Source organism: Diuraphis noxia, unplaced genomic scaffold (assembly GCF_037042655.1).
Source record: "Diuraphis noxia isolate RWA-SAM2 unplaced genomic scaffold, SU_Dnox_SAM2 contig0002, whole genome shotgun sequence".
Classification (NCBI taxonomy): Eukaryota; Metazoa; Arthropoda; class Insecta; order Hemiptera; family Aphididae; genus Diuraphis; species Diuraphis noxia.
The window spans coordinates 65,683,257-65,698,374 of NW_028301712.1; the positions used below are offsets into that span (position 1 = coordinate 65,683,257).

The window sequence follows — 15,118 nt, forward strand, 5'->3', positions numbered from 1 at the left end:
GTCACCGCCGGTGGCCGAATAACGTGTATTGGTGACTTACCACCGATCACCCTGTGCTCTGTCACGTACCTTACTTGTCTCCACATCGCCTCGCCTTTGTCTGCTGCCCTCAATCAGGGGGGGGGGGGACTTTTGTACGGTTTCATTTCGGGGGGGGGGGGGGAACAGCCAAATACGCTTACGGCTCTTGTTACTCCTCTCCACACCGCGTTGATGATCCTCATCAAGATGCCCGGGCGTGGAGGTGCGCGTATTGCTGTAGTGATTTGCCGGGTCCAGCCTGATGAACAAGCCCCCAAAAAGGGGGTGTGACCTCCTTTCTCTTGGTCAGCGTGACGTCCAACGCTTCGCCATTTCGCTTAATATGTTCTTCTACGGCTGCGACCTACTTCGACGGCGACGCTGCAATCACATCGTCTGCAATAATGTTCAACTCAGCCGGTCCAATGTTGGAGGATTCGTCCGGTTGAGCGATTATGGTAGTCGACGTGTCATCATTTTTGAACTCCTTTGCATAATTCAATAGACCCACCGAATCCCCATGAGTTATTTCCTTTGTTGTAGTCATCGAATCTGCGAACTTGGTCTCCATTTCATCGTATTCGATGTTGCTATTTTTTTGTCGATAAATTTTCTCATGATGGTATTTTTTAATAATTTGGTCGGATTTCTTGATATTATAAGATGCAGCTATTTTGCAGGTGTAAAATAACGCGCGTGTAGGTAGACAGAAAAAAAATCAAATGAACCATTTCCGGATTTCGTCGTAAACCTACAAAGCCGATAATTTCAAACGAACCGTTGTTTATTAGTAGCCAGCTAGTACTCAATAATATTATTATATAAATGGCCATGCATCAATTGGATTTTGAGCCCGTTTATTTTTTCAAATACCATTATTATTATTATTGATATACCAACTATTCTTGGGCAGAGATATTGTAAATATAATAGTATAAATACTATTGCATTTTAATATTTTGACAAAGATTTATATTTATCAATTTTAAATTTTAATTAAAAGGTAGTCTTTTAGATTCTGATTGGAGCGAGCAATGTGCGTGCGTGGGTGCGTACGTGTTGTGTGAAGCGCAATTATAATAAGTGTGGAAGAACAATAATAAGCATCGAAATGAGGAAGAAAGAGAAAAACAATATATATCAACCAACTTATACGAATCAATCGGACCTGACTGTCAACCCGAAAAAATCATGTCATTCCTCAGGACAACCAAAATAGATAAATACATTTAATTAGAATAAATATAGTCAACAGCCCTTATTATTGTAATTAAATTGTCACCTAAAACATGTAAGTTTTAAGTAATAGTATAATGTAAATGATGTATAAAGCTAATGGCCCATGCCGCTGAAGCTATAAAGATCAATAAAAAAAAAATATAAGCATCGTTATCGTTAGTTCGTTACAAATGTTACAATACCGCAAGTATGACATTACTACGATGGCTACAACATTACATTAAAAGACAGAACTGATTTTTGGGTACGCAATTATTTATGATACCAAATTCAAAAATATTATTACGGTAACGTACTAAATCGACTCTTAAGAACTGTGCAGATGAGCGAGAGCGGCCACTCTAACTTTTTACATGGGATTTTGGCCTAAATTGCTTTTAAAAATTTTGACTACACAGATTTAACATTAAATAGTAATTTGGCGGAAATATCTTTCCGTGATAGTGTCACCTCTAAATTTATTTCGTATTCGTCATCGCATATCCGGAAGATTAAAAACATTTTAAAAAATGTTAATATAACTTTAAAGAAATTTAAAATTCAAAAATTTCAATTATGTAAATAGTTTTTGTACAACACAATACGAACCAATATATTATTTTTACTCGTTAGGACCTAAGTATACCATGTATTATATATTAGTATAAAATTAATATTCATTACATTTTTTATTCTGAATTGATGTGTCACACGATCTAGTCATGGATTAAATTATAAAAATGGAATTTCCTATATATTAAATTAGCAACGAGATGGCGCCACAGTAAATATTATGATTATAGTCAATCAATTTCTGTACTACTTTAGGAAATAATAAAATTACTTGTTGTTACGTCAGTAAAACGAACACATTGACACCATTATTAAACTGTTTGTGGTATGTATTATATTATAACATTGATAACTTGATTATTAATTACACGCCATAGGTATCAACATTATTTGTCCACTGTTTTTCTGATAATTTGAAGATACCTAAATTTCAATGAACATTGTAGGATATGTGAGTTCTGAATTGAGCAGACGTGAGGCATTGAGGGCTGGAGGGATCTATCTTCATTTTTTTGTCAGAAATTAAAACTGCATAAAATGTTTAGTAGGTATATTAGTATTATTACATTATTACTGTTATGTAATGTAATAACTAATAATATTAAATACAATGTAACAAATCTTAAACTACGGATTCGTAAAATTCAAATAAAACCTTGATGAAGTAGTTCCGTAAAAATCTCGCATTTGCGTAAAAAACTCTCTGAAAAAACTTATCTTAAATTATCCAATATAAATAGTAGGTACCTACACAGCCAGACACACATTCAAAACTTTTTATATAACAAAAAAAAAAATATTCGATTTTAAAATAGTTATGTACAATTAGTTGATATTATTTATTTAATTAATTCAATTAAAATTAAATAATTTTCAGGACCTATTTAAAATATAAGCATTTACTCGTTTAACTACTAGCTATCTCTATGTAACTTTATTTAAACATACATTTTTCGATGTATAGCATCAAATAAATAATTATTAATAATATCTGTAACCTTGTCACTGAATTATTCAGTTTCGGTTAGGTTCTCCAATAATACTCCTTTTCATTTTAAACAATGATAAATTTGCTGCATAAATCTTCCGGTAATCATTTGAATTAAAATCTGCAAAATAAGACAAACAATAAATAAAACAATGAAAACCGCATTGGCAAGTCTAAACTCATATTATATTATGGTTTTTCATTTTTGAGTGACGACATTAATTTAGATTCTGGCAGAGCGATGAATGTATTGATTTTATAATGATGTGTGTTTTTGTAAACCAATTGAATTTGAAAATTCAACATTTCATAATGTCTTTGTCTATTTATTCACTTTGAATTACGAAAAAATAATTTAAATCGATATTTTTCGTTTAAATATCTAATATCATTTAAATTTGAAATTAAAAATCTAATTATTTTATATTATGTAGATGTTTGATTACAGACTACAGTATAAACAACTTAGAAATTAGAAAAAAACATTTTTTTTTGATTTCATATTATTAATAAATGTTTAAAAAGAAAGGATTTGAGAACAATAATAATATGTGAGCTTAATCTAAACTAATATAAATGTTTAATTTGAATTAATAATAATTATAGGCTACAACTCGTTTGCACACATTTACCATTTTTACAACTCATTTGTGCAAAAAAATACATTACATAAAATGTCCGGAATTGTACATTCCGCAATTTGTACAGTGATTTTTGTACACATCGCGAATCGTACAATGTTGCTGTACAAAGTAACTAGATTGTACAAGTTTCATTATACAATTTGCGATGTGTACAATAATCAGTGTACAAACTGAGAAATATACCTTCATTGTTCAAATCATAAGTGTACTGCTAGTTTTAAACTCTTAATTATTATTAACAAATAAATAAAAATACTGGATATTTTAATATGAAGTTATCATAGTCACGTTACCGAGGCTTTTTCCTTAAAAAAAAAAAATTATGTATATAAAGTTATATAAATTACAATATAATAAATGGTATGTTTTAAAAGTTCTTTCTTAACAAATGTTACATATTAGTATATCATATAAAAAAATTTTTTTAAATTAATATCATTTTGAACTTCACTCATTTAGCCCGATTGTATAATACTATTATGATCACACTAATATAAGTTGAAATATTGCAGCTGTTCCAATTACAATGCACTAGCCCGTATTAAAATCTAATTAAATTATATTTCTGAACGACTCAACGACAGTACCTATCGTAAAGTTTTAGGTTCTGAGCGGAGCAATGAATGTATTGATATTACCATGATGTGTGTTTTTTTTTTTGTGTGTCTGTCATCACGCTTCGATTTTTTACTTCATTACCTCGTTCGATCAGAAAGTGAATCTAGTTGGTAGTTTGGGGGAGGGGGGGGGAGGTCAAAAGTAAAAAAATTCTCAATATTTTTCTAAATAATCGAGAAAACCAAACTAAAAATTAAGGGAAAAACGGGAAATTTTACGCACACTCAGTTTTCGACAAAATCGATTTTGGTTTTTGATGTAACTTTAAAACAAATGACCATAGATACATGAAATTTTCACCAAATGTGTATATAAGTATATACTATCCACCATGCAATTTTCAAAAATTTAACTATTTCTATTATTAATTTTTTTTAAAATAATTATCGATAAAAATGTATTTATTAGATTGAAGATCTTGAAAATTTAATACAAGGTTTTAAACATATTGTTACAATAGCAGTTGAAAAATAAAAGAAATTCATAGTCACTATTTTTTTTTTATAAGCATTAAAAGTTTGAATTTCGACAAAATACGTAAAAATCACGAAAATTCGCAAATTTTTTTAAGCTAGAAATTCATAAAAAGTTTTCTTTTTAAATCTAAGATTTAAAAAATTAATACAAGGCCGTCTAACATATTTATACAATAGCAGTTGGAAAATAAAAGAAATACATAGCCACATTTTTTTTTTTACAATCATTCAAATGTTAATTTTGACAACATACTTAAAAGTCACTAAAATTCGTAAATTATTTTAAACTAGAAAATTCATAAAAATTTTTCTTTTTAAATCTAAGATTTGAAATTTTTTAATAATCTATAATAAATCCTATGGAAAAATAAACCGTTTCCGCTCAGAATCGTTTTTCGTATACAATGATATAATATCATTGCCTCATTGGATTCAAATTTAATTCCATCCATTACAGTAACCCACTTGTAACCTACTGTACAGCAGAGCGACATCTACAACTTACCCGCTTTTTGTATTATCATTGTATATTAATCATATCAAACTATATATATGCATAACATTATATAATTTTATTTATCTAACCTATAAAGTATTAGATTCATATCTATATATTGTATTTAATTATTATTAAAATCTTCTGTTAAGAGTTTAAAAAGTCGTTTTGGTAGCAAAATTTACCGTATAACATGCGCTTTGTACTTTCCATCTGAATAACTGGTTAATTGCAAAAAAATGATTTTTCCGTCTAAATTAACTTGAAAGGTAAGTTTTTTTTATATAATCACGTGACAGATTTTCAAATTTTATTCAAATCGATTGTATTTACATTTGAAATTTCTGAAAATTTGACATGTAATTATATAAAAAACTTCTCAAGTTTATTTTGGTTAAACAAAATCATGTTTTTGTAACTAGTAAGGGCCGAGAAAAATGGGAAGGAGTTGTATGTTTTATTTACATATTATGAAGAAAAATTACAAATCTATAGCCTTCATCGTGCTGTTCTAACTGATTATAGCAGTAGCGTTCAAGAACAGTATAATATAGTATATTATTCATACCACCATCCTGTCAACGACTGTAATTCAGTTTTTAAGTGAGTTATTGGCATTTTTAATTCACAATTTAGTATACGCGCAAAACTCACTTAAAAACTGAATTCATTGTAAAAATACTTCCAACAAAACATGGACAATGTTCTTACCATCAATTTTTATAACAGGTTTATATCATTCTAATTTTTAAGCTAAAAGAGTAAAACGTGAACTGCTGAGCGTAAATTTGCCATGTTACGATTTTGTAAGACGGATACAACACATGCGGGTGTGGCGTCCTCTAAAAGTCAAACATTCTTATTTTGTAATGTCTCAAGTACACACTAGATAGCGGCTAGTATCCGATCAAAACGTTTATTTTTAGGGGATTCTAACAGATTTTCCTGCCAAATATACCTTTTTTAATTGTTGACATGCTTGTTGACAAAACTACACTACAAAGGTTTTGAAAAACCGTTATCTTAGTTTCATTAGATCCTTTCAACAACATTTAATGAATTAGGACTCTCACCTATTAAAATATGAATAATGAATATCAAAAAGTAATATTACTAATATAATCTAATAGTATGTTACATTGCTTCAGATATAAATATATAATATTATATTATAAATGGATTAAATTCATTAGAAGGATCCAAAGTAAACATCATATTATTACTAATGCGTTTAAATTATACAATATAGAAATTGCAACGGCCAATATTAAGTAATGAAAATTGATCAATTTATCCTTTAATCAATATTTTTTATTTTGTTATTACAATAATCAACCAAATTATTGCCTATATAAAACCCCTTATAAATGGTGCACTTTGAATCCTCAATTTAAATAGAACCAAGAAGGAAAATTGTAGAATATTCAAAAATGCTATGTATGTTCCTGTTATGATTTTGACTTATGAAATTTCATATAAAGTTTTTAATTTAAACAGAGTTTGTTCGCAACACAATTCACTTCACCAATAGTGTAAAAATTTAAATAATATAACCAAATATTTCAATTGAAATGAATGGATCGATAAAATGTAATTTGGATTTCACATTACATTTTTAAAACCCTCTTTCGGCAATAAAGTTAAATATATATTTACGTAAATGACTGTACTATAAAGTGAACCAATGCGTATTTTCCTCATTAAGACGCATAAACACTCAATCGAATGATATCCCACAATATTATTTTCATTTAATAGAAAAAAACAATCCCCAGAGCTCTCTTTATTTCTTTTATTTATTACTCTAATTCACCCGTTCGATTTGTTCTAATCACGTAACATGGCATTTATGACGTTTTTATTTAATTTTTTTTAAATTTTAGTCGTTTGACATGAGATAGATACATCATACCCACACGCCCCGTTTTAATTTAAATTGTATATAAAAAAACATTTAACATTAAATGATTTTTTTTTAAACTTAGGTTTAAATATTTTTAAGTTTTTAACGTAACTACTTAACCGGAATCAATCGCTTACCTAGCCTCTTTATATTTTGTACTGAAACAAGCTATAGCGTTTTATTCAGATATTTTAAATTAGGTATAATAATATAATAATTTAACTCGGTCATTTAATATAATATAATAATGGCAAGTGAAGAACGCGCGTACTGAATACGGTGGCAAGGCCAATTTGTTTGGAAGATAGTAAGCTACCTACAGACTTTTCTTATTTTTTTGTCACCCAACAATTTTTTTCAACCTCGTGTGGTTTTTGGGTAACCCAATTTCGGAAAGTGAAGACAAAATAACCATCGGGATAATGATGACACATTCTTGGGATCGAATTTAATACCAAAGATTTTCTAACGCCGACCTGTAGATGTTGTGCAATCAAACAATGTAAATAAGCACATCTCTTGAATACGCAGTTTTTTACTTGTGAAGAATAAGTCTGACGTTTTTGCTGACTTGAATATCTAAAAATATGACCGAAAATAAATTACCCATATTTTTTTAACAACTTACTGTGATAAGCACATTCAGCGTAATGCACATTGCATATCCGTTTATATGTATAGGGAAAACTGTTGGATATCGTAAAGTTTACGTAAACTTACACAATATACAATTATTTCAAATATTTATAATTATTATCGCATGATTATTTGATTGTTATATAATCAACAGGTAAACCTTGCATTTAAAAAATAACTTTATATTTTTTTGTGGTGTTGGGAATTATGTATCTTTATAATTCTTGTAAAATATCATTCATACTGGTGAAATTAATAATTATATCACACTGGAATTAACTTGTTAACAACTATTTATTTTTTTATCGTCTACTATTTTTGATAACTTTACTTGTCAGAAATTTAAGTATTTAACTTTCTTTATGAGCTTTAGAAAATAAAAACGTATTCCAATCTGTAAATAAAGCCGTACCTATAGTATAGTAATACATTAAAGAAATTTATATTATGATTTTGGATCCAGTTCGATCTAAATGTAATTTTCTTTAACTATATTATAATGTAAACTATAATAAGTATTATAACTATACATTCTACATTTTTGGATATTGTTATAATTCGTTTTTGCAAACTTAAATTTTTATAAGGCATAGGTATTAGAAAACAATTTTTAACGCAGGTGTTTTTTATTTATTCACATGTCATACATAGTGTTTGTACATATATTAATGTTTTGGTTTCAATTACGCATCTAAAAAGTTGTTATTCATTTATAAAACAAGTTATAAAAATATATAACATTATGATCAATTTAAGGCGAGACATTTAACTTTTTAAAAATTTTATATTTTGATTATTCCGAAAAGTTTTGAACTTTGTTTTTTCAAATTTAATGTTATCTAGAAATAACTAATATTCATAAAATGTTCATATTTTTTTTTATAAGATACTAACACTACATGTAAACTTTAGATTTTTTTGATGGTAACAACTTTATTTTACCAACAATTTGTATACTTATAATAATTACTTAAAATTATGATTCGGAGTATATTTAGTAACTTTTTATATAACAAAAAAAAAATATTCGATTTTAAAATAGTTAGGTACAATTAGTTGATATTATTTATTTAATTAATTCAATTAAAATTAAATAATTTTCAGGCCCTATTTAAAATATAAGCATTTACTCGTTTAACTACTAGCTATCTCTATGTAACTTTATTTAAACATACATTTTTCGATGTATAGCATCAAATAAATAATTATTAATAATATCTGTAACCTTGTCACTGAATTATTTCGTTTTTGGCAGGTCTCCAAAAATACTTGGGTTCATTTCTAAACAATGATATATTTGCTGCATAAATCTTCCGGTAATCATTTGAATTAAAATCTGCAAAATAAGACAAACAATAAATAAAACAATGAAAACCGCATTGGCAAGTCTAAACTCATAATATATTATGGTTTTTCATTTTTGAGTGACGACATTAATTTAGATTCTGCAGGGCAGAGCGATGAATGTATTGATTTTATAATGATGTGTGTTTTTGTAAACCAATTGAATTTGAAAATTCAACATTTCATAATGTCTTTGTCTATTTATTCACTTTGAATAACGAAAAAATAATTTTAATCGATATTTTTCGTTTAAATATCTAATATCATTTAAATTTGAAATTAAAAATCTAATTATTTTATATTATGTAGATGTTTGATTACAGACTACAGTATAAACAACTTAGAAATTAGAAAAAAACATTTTTTTTTGATTTCATATTATTAATAAATGTTTAAAAAGAAAGGATTTGAGAACAATAATAATATGTGAGCTTAATCTAAACTATTATAAATGTTTAATTTGAATTAATAATAATTATAGGCTACAACTCGTTTGCACACATTTATCATTTTTACAACTCATTCGTGCAAAAAAACACAACTCGAATGAGCACAAATATTTTGGCTACCCGTGACAAAAATCCCTACTATCATAACTTGTTCACCCACACATTTTCCTTCGCACTTTAACAGTCTTAGGATAATGCTGATAATGTTTTTTTCTGGATTCATACATTGATCTTCGTAGAAATTTTACATCATTGTGATCTAAGTTTGTTGTACAATTATCTTATATTACTCTTCATGATAATGAGTTTCGGCTACTTTTATAATTTTGTTTAATTTAATAACAATTACATTCGCACGACATTTTTATTAGTGCATCTAAAATTGTAATATCTACTAACTAAAACACGATATTTACTTGAATTTATAATTACCGATATTGTATTGAATCATAACTATTGAAACTGTACTAAAAGTAGTTAGGTTTGAAAAATTCAAAATGATATAATCTAAACTATCGGTTATAAGATAATATTGCTATCAAATATTTGATAGTTTGTATTTCAGTCTGAAACGTTACACCTATAAATTATAATACATGTGTGTGTGAATGTGTCGTTGTGCGCAAACGATTGATCGATTTTCAGGTAAATGACTGATTTCGCTGAGCGCAAGTGAGTTGTCGATTTTCAGGTAAAAAATATTGAATGTGCGCAAACGAGTTGCAGCGTAATAATATGTTTTTACTCGTTTTCTTTAAAAATAGAAGGTAATCTTTGGCCGTTTCTGAAAAATATAAAAATATGATTGAGTTAACTGAGACTCACACACATATATGTACATATTATGTTTATCAAAGTTTCTTCTCGTAATAAAAACTACTTTAACTACTTGCATAGTTGCATCTATTTTAATATCCCTTTTATTGTGAAATAAATAAATTACGTTGCTTGGTGAGGTGTGGAAACGCATTGAGCGTACTGGGCACTGGCCGCAGTTACTACCTCCTGGATGGGTGACCACCCGAGATTTTTAGCAACATATCCTTATAACCACACATACACAGATACGTGTTACAACCTACCAACTTAAAAACCTACAAACAAATACACAAAAATAACCCCAACAGTTTCACCGTACACTCAATGGCCTATAATATGTTACCGCGGATTCTTTCTTATATAAAAAAATAAAAAATTATAAAACACATGATGTCAAATAAAAGTGTCTATTTTATGAAAAAGTGACAATTTCGTAAAATAATTTTGACTTTTGAATATATGAAAAAGCCGATTTTTCATTTTATGAAGTTTTCAAAGGATTAATTTCACGAATTTACCATGGCATACATAACATTTAACGGTTAGTCCTCGGGGAGGGGAACATAGATCTTAAAAATAATTTAAAATTTGATTGATAGTGTAAAGAAAGGTGTTTTTGGGATATATTTAATTTTATAATATTACTTTTTAAAAATAGTAAAAATAGTATTATTATTATCAGTTGTCATATGGCGAATAGGTATGCTCGTTATGAACTATGATGGATAATACGAGTATCACGAAATTAAATATATTATTATGAAAATAGCTTCTTATTCTATATGAAATATTAAAAACAACAATAATCATACAAATCGATTGTATATTTATTTTTTACTAAACGTAATAATATTATACTGTTATTTTAATACCAATGAACGATAAACTTAGTAGGTACCTATACTCACCATGTAGATATACGCAGTATATATATACATAGATTATACTCAGACTACCTTGTTTCTTCGTACCTACTGGGTACTACTTACCATTCGTACCAGAATATGCACTTGTTGTATCATTTTTTGTACCTATAATAAAATATTATTAATATTGCTCTCATTTCTGAGACTTATTTTACAAAATATTCGAATATTTATATTCCTGGCTATACTTTAATGAAAACAAATCACCCAGATAACACAACGCACGGGGCTACTATTTTTGTTAAATCCACTATAGATTTTTATTCCTTGCCTAGTTTTTCACAAGCTTATCTCCAATCCTGTGCTATCAAATTTAAAAATAAGTATTACAACACTCACTATTGCTGCCATATACTCTCCCCTAAACTTATCGTTACTGATATCCGGTGATTTCAATACCAAACCCCAGTGTGAGTGAATAACCCACGTGGAGTCACTTTGTATAATTTTATCAATTTAAAAAGATTTAAAGTTCTAGCCCCGCCTGATCCAACGTTTTGGCCTCCGTCTTCCAAAAAAATCTTGATATTCTGGATATATTTGTGACTAAAATACTGAATAACTTATTTAGTAATACTAAAAATTTACTTCATTTAAATTCCGATCACTCATCAGTGCTCCTAACTCTTAATACTTCCCCAACATATAAAGAATCCAACAAACTATTTAATAAATTCACAGACCATTCTAAGTTTTATCGAAATAGTTGATAAAGAAATAAATTTATACATTAAACTAAAATCACTTGATGACATAGATTTAGCAATTCTCAATTTTACCAATGTCATATACAAACTGCAGCCTGGTCAGCTACAAATACTATTACAGCTCCTCCTTCATCAGATCCACTACCTGTGCACATATGCAATAAAATAGTCAAAAAAACTGAGAGCAAGAGCTCTCTTTCAGCGCACTCAGCGAATACGAATGTATTTCTATGGGACTAATATAAAAATATGAAAATGAAAATTATGGAAAATTAATTATGTTATTAAATAATTAAAAATAAAATACCTAACTCGTTGTTGCCTAGTTTTTTTTAATAATAAATATTTTTTTGCTCTGAAAAGAGCCTTTTTATGCCCTAAAAAGGACATTATTAAAACGACGAGTGCTCCCTAAACTTGGCCATTTAGCAAGATTGGAATTGGAAATTATGAGAAATTCCCTGCAAATAATCGTAGGTGTCGCGATTCCTATAGTCTTCAACGATTTCTTTAATTCGCAATGCTGTGTCTCGATAACACAGTTATGGGTATGTGTTTGTCTTCTTTGATTTTGTCCGTGGTATACACAAAACCTTTATTGACCAACTGTTGGTTGCCCTTCTGGCTTAAAACAAATTCAAGTGGCATGGCTGCTTTTGACTTCTTATAAGACCGAATGTTAGAATCGAACAAATCATTAAACAAAAATCATTAAACCGGCACCTGTATATATACGGGTTACGCAAGTAAAAGGGGGCACTCGTCGTTTTAAAAAATAAATTTAATAACATAATTAATTTTCCATAATTTTCAGTTTCATATTAGTTAATTTTTATTCTTATATTAGTCCCATAGAAATACATTCGTTTTGTAAAAAAATATACCATCGGCGTATTTACTATCGACGTAGATAAACTCGTCGGCGTAGATACTAGTCGGCGTAGATGCCGTCGGCGTTAATGCCGTTGGCGTAGATACCGTCGGCGTTGATACCGTCGGCGTTGATACCGTCGGCGTAAAGACATGGAACCAAAATCTCATGACCAGTCAACTTATATCTAATGTTCTTATTGTGTTAAATATAATTAATGATAATCATACTGTAATAATAAATTAAATTAAAAAATAATAAAATAAAATCGCATCAGCGTCAAACTTTGTTATTTTGATATGGATTAAATTTATTTGATTTTTTATAAAATAATATTTATAAATTATTTTTTTTTTTGACTTAAATGTTTAAATTTTGTACGTTGTATTACATACCATTGAATCCTTCTAATTCCAATGTATCTGGTACAAAGTTATAAAATAATTTAGTACTTAATTCAAAGTGAATCAGATTTAAGCATATTGCATATCAATTGACAATCAGTAATTCATATAAATTAAATCATAAAAATCAGTATTATTTATTTAACAACAACTATCATAAAAAACTAATTCGTCTTCAGGTAAAAATTTAAATTTGTGTATGCAAAGTATGCAATTTTTCAGTGGACAAATAAATATAACTCATCGTCCGCGCGATCACATTGTATTTTTTTGTTTGTAATATAATATTGTTAAGTGGCTGTGTGATAATAATATACATATGCTTCTTACTACCTTAACCAAATATTACGATCGGATCAAAATTTTCAATCTCGCGTTCAACTATTGAGTCCACGTAAAAACTTATAAGAACTATAATATATCATCGACGAATTAATTAAAATGAAAATTTGAACTTGATAATTTATAAAAAAAAATACATATATACATATACATATCTTTATTATTGATTTATGATATTTTTAGTAGGTATAGATTCCTATTTTAAACTCGACAGTTGATAAACCTAATAAATGCAAGGTTGAACAAAATTTAAAGTTTACATTTTTCTAGAAAAACATAGATCGTCAGATCGAAAATTGTATGATACAGTCAGTGTTATAACCAGGGCCTGCAGCCGGGCTGCAGGACACTGATAAAAATTAACACGGTAAAGATACCCAATACTCAAAAACGTGTGCGTTTTACGCCGCCATTTTCAACAGACGGATTAAAAGAAAACTATTTTTGTATGCAAGCAGTTGATGTGCTACCTTTTGTATGTTCTCGGCTTACATACGATCGGTCGTGTGGTTATAAAACGTGTGCAAACGGCCATTGTATTTTCCACATAGGACTGACAGATTTGTGGTGTGCTGCCAGCTAATTTATTGTCTCTCACCAACTAACGTGAAGACTTGGACGGCGATTGCGAAGACTTCGAACCAGGTCAGCTTCGACAAATATTATAATTGTAAAAATTTAGTATGTAAGTTATCGACCTAATAAGACAATTATGTATATCATGGTATTTTGTCATGTAATTAGTACAATCCACAAATATTAATTTATAGTCATATGAATTTTATTCGATTATTTATATACTAATTGCTATACCTGTTATCCGACTTTCATATTCGACGAGAATACAACCACCGTAGTATTGTGTGGTTATACGCGTCAACAAAAATGTTGGGAAAATATCTTTAAAGAGTCAATATTTTTTTTATATACTCGTATACACCTTTTAAGTTAAATGAATCAAACTGTTTGTTTTATTTTTTTGATATTTAATACAGCATATACTTACCAATTATGGGTTCTAAAAAATAAAATAATAAATTGAGATTACAAGAAAACATAATAAATCAAATATTAAATATGTATTAAATCTATACTCCTACTAAACATTTTACATGTTACACGTTACGCATTGAATATATTAATATATTAATATACCAACCTAGACCCTTTTTGACCTCATATTTTAAATCAGTCCATAATTTATCATCATTTCCCAGCACCATCTCCACAAAACCTACAATAAAAAAAACTAACAATAAATTTCCAAAAAAAAAGACATTTTAATTTTTTTGAGTTTTGCCATGATTTAAACAATAAGTATTTCAGAAGTTCGAATATTTTGAATACTGAAAATAAATTTACAGTGTTCTTGTATTTATAGTACATAATACATACAAATATAAAAAAATGCTACAATAACACAATAGCACTTGAATAAATACATGATTTTAAAGAATTCCAAAATATGAAAACAAGTACCATCTAGTAAAATATTTAGAACCAACATATTTCAATGTTTGTTCCTTGAATTTTACGAATATTCGTTTGTAAATTATAACATAAAATTATTTTTGTTATTATATGATTTTTAGATATATTTAAAAAGATCCAAAAATTCTGTGTAATGTATTGAATCAGTATTCTATTGTGAAATAAGTGTTTCTGAAATAAATAAAACTCTAC

General features: G+C 28.2%; 1 long non-coding RNA gene across 2 annotated transcripts; it reads right to left on the minus strand.

The window, feature by feature from the left end:
* Positions 1–8,615: 8,615 nt before the first annotated feature.
* Positions 8,616–14,787, minus strand: LOC149058805 (uncharacterized). 2 transcript variants are annotated; one of them, XR_016190538.1, is made up of 6 exons: positions 14,595–14,786; positions 14,442–14,453; positions 13,085–13,111; positions 11,175–11,216; positions 10,112–10,150; positions 8,616–8,909 (listed from the first exon to the last, which is right to left on the minus strand). It is a non-coding gene; the product is annotated as an uncharacterized LOC149058805 (long non-coding RNA). The 2 variants fall into 2 exon arrangements; XR_016190539.1 differs by lacking the exon at positions 10,112–10,150 and having other exon boundaries at positions 11,184–11,216; positions 14,595–14,787.
* Between the last annotated feature and the right edge of the window lie 331 nt (positions 14,788–15,118).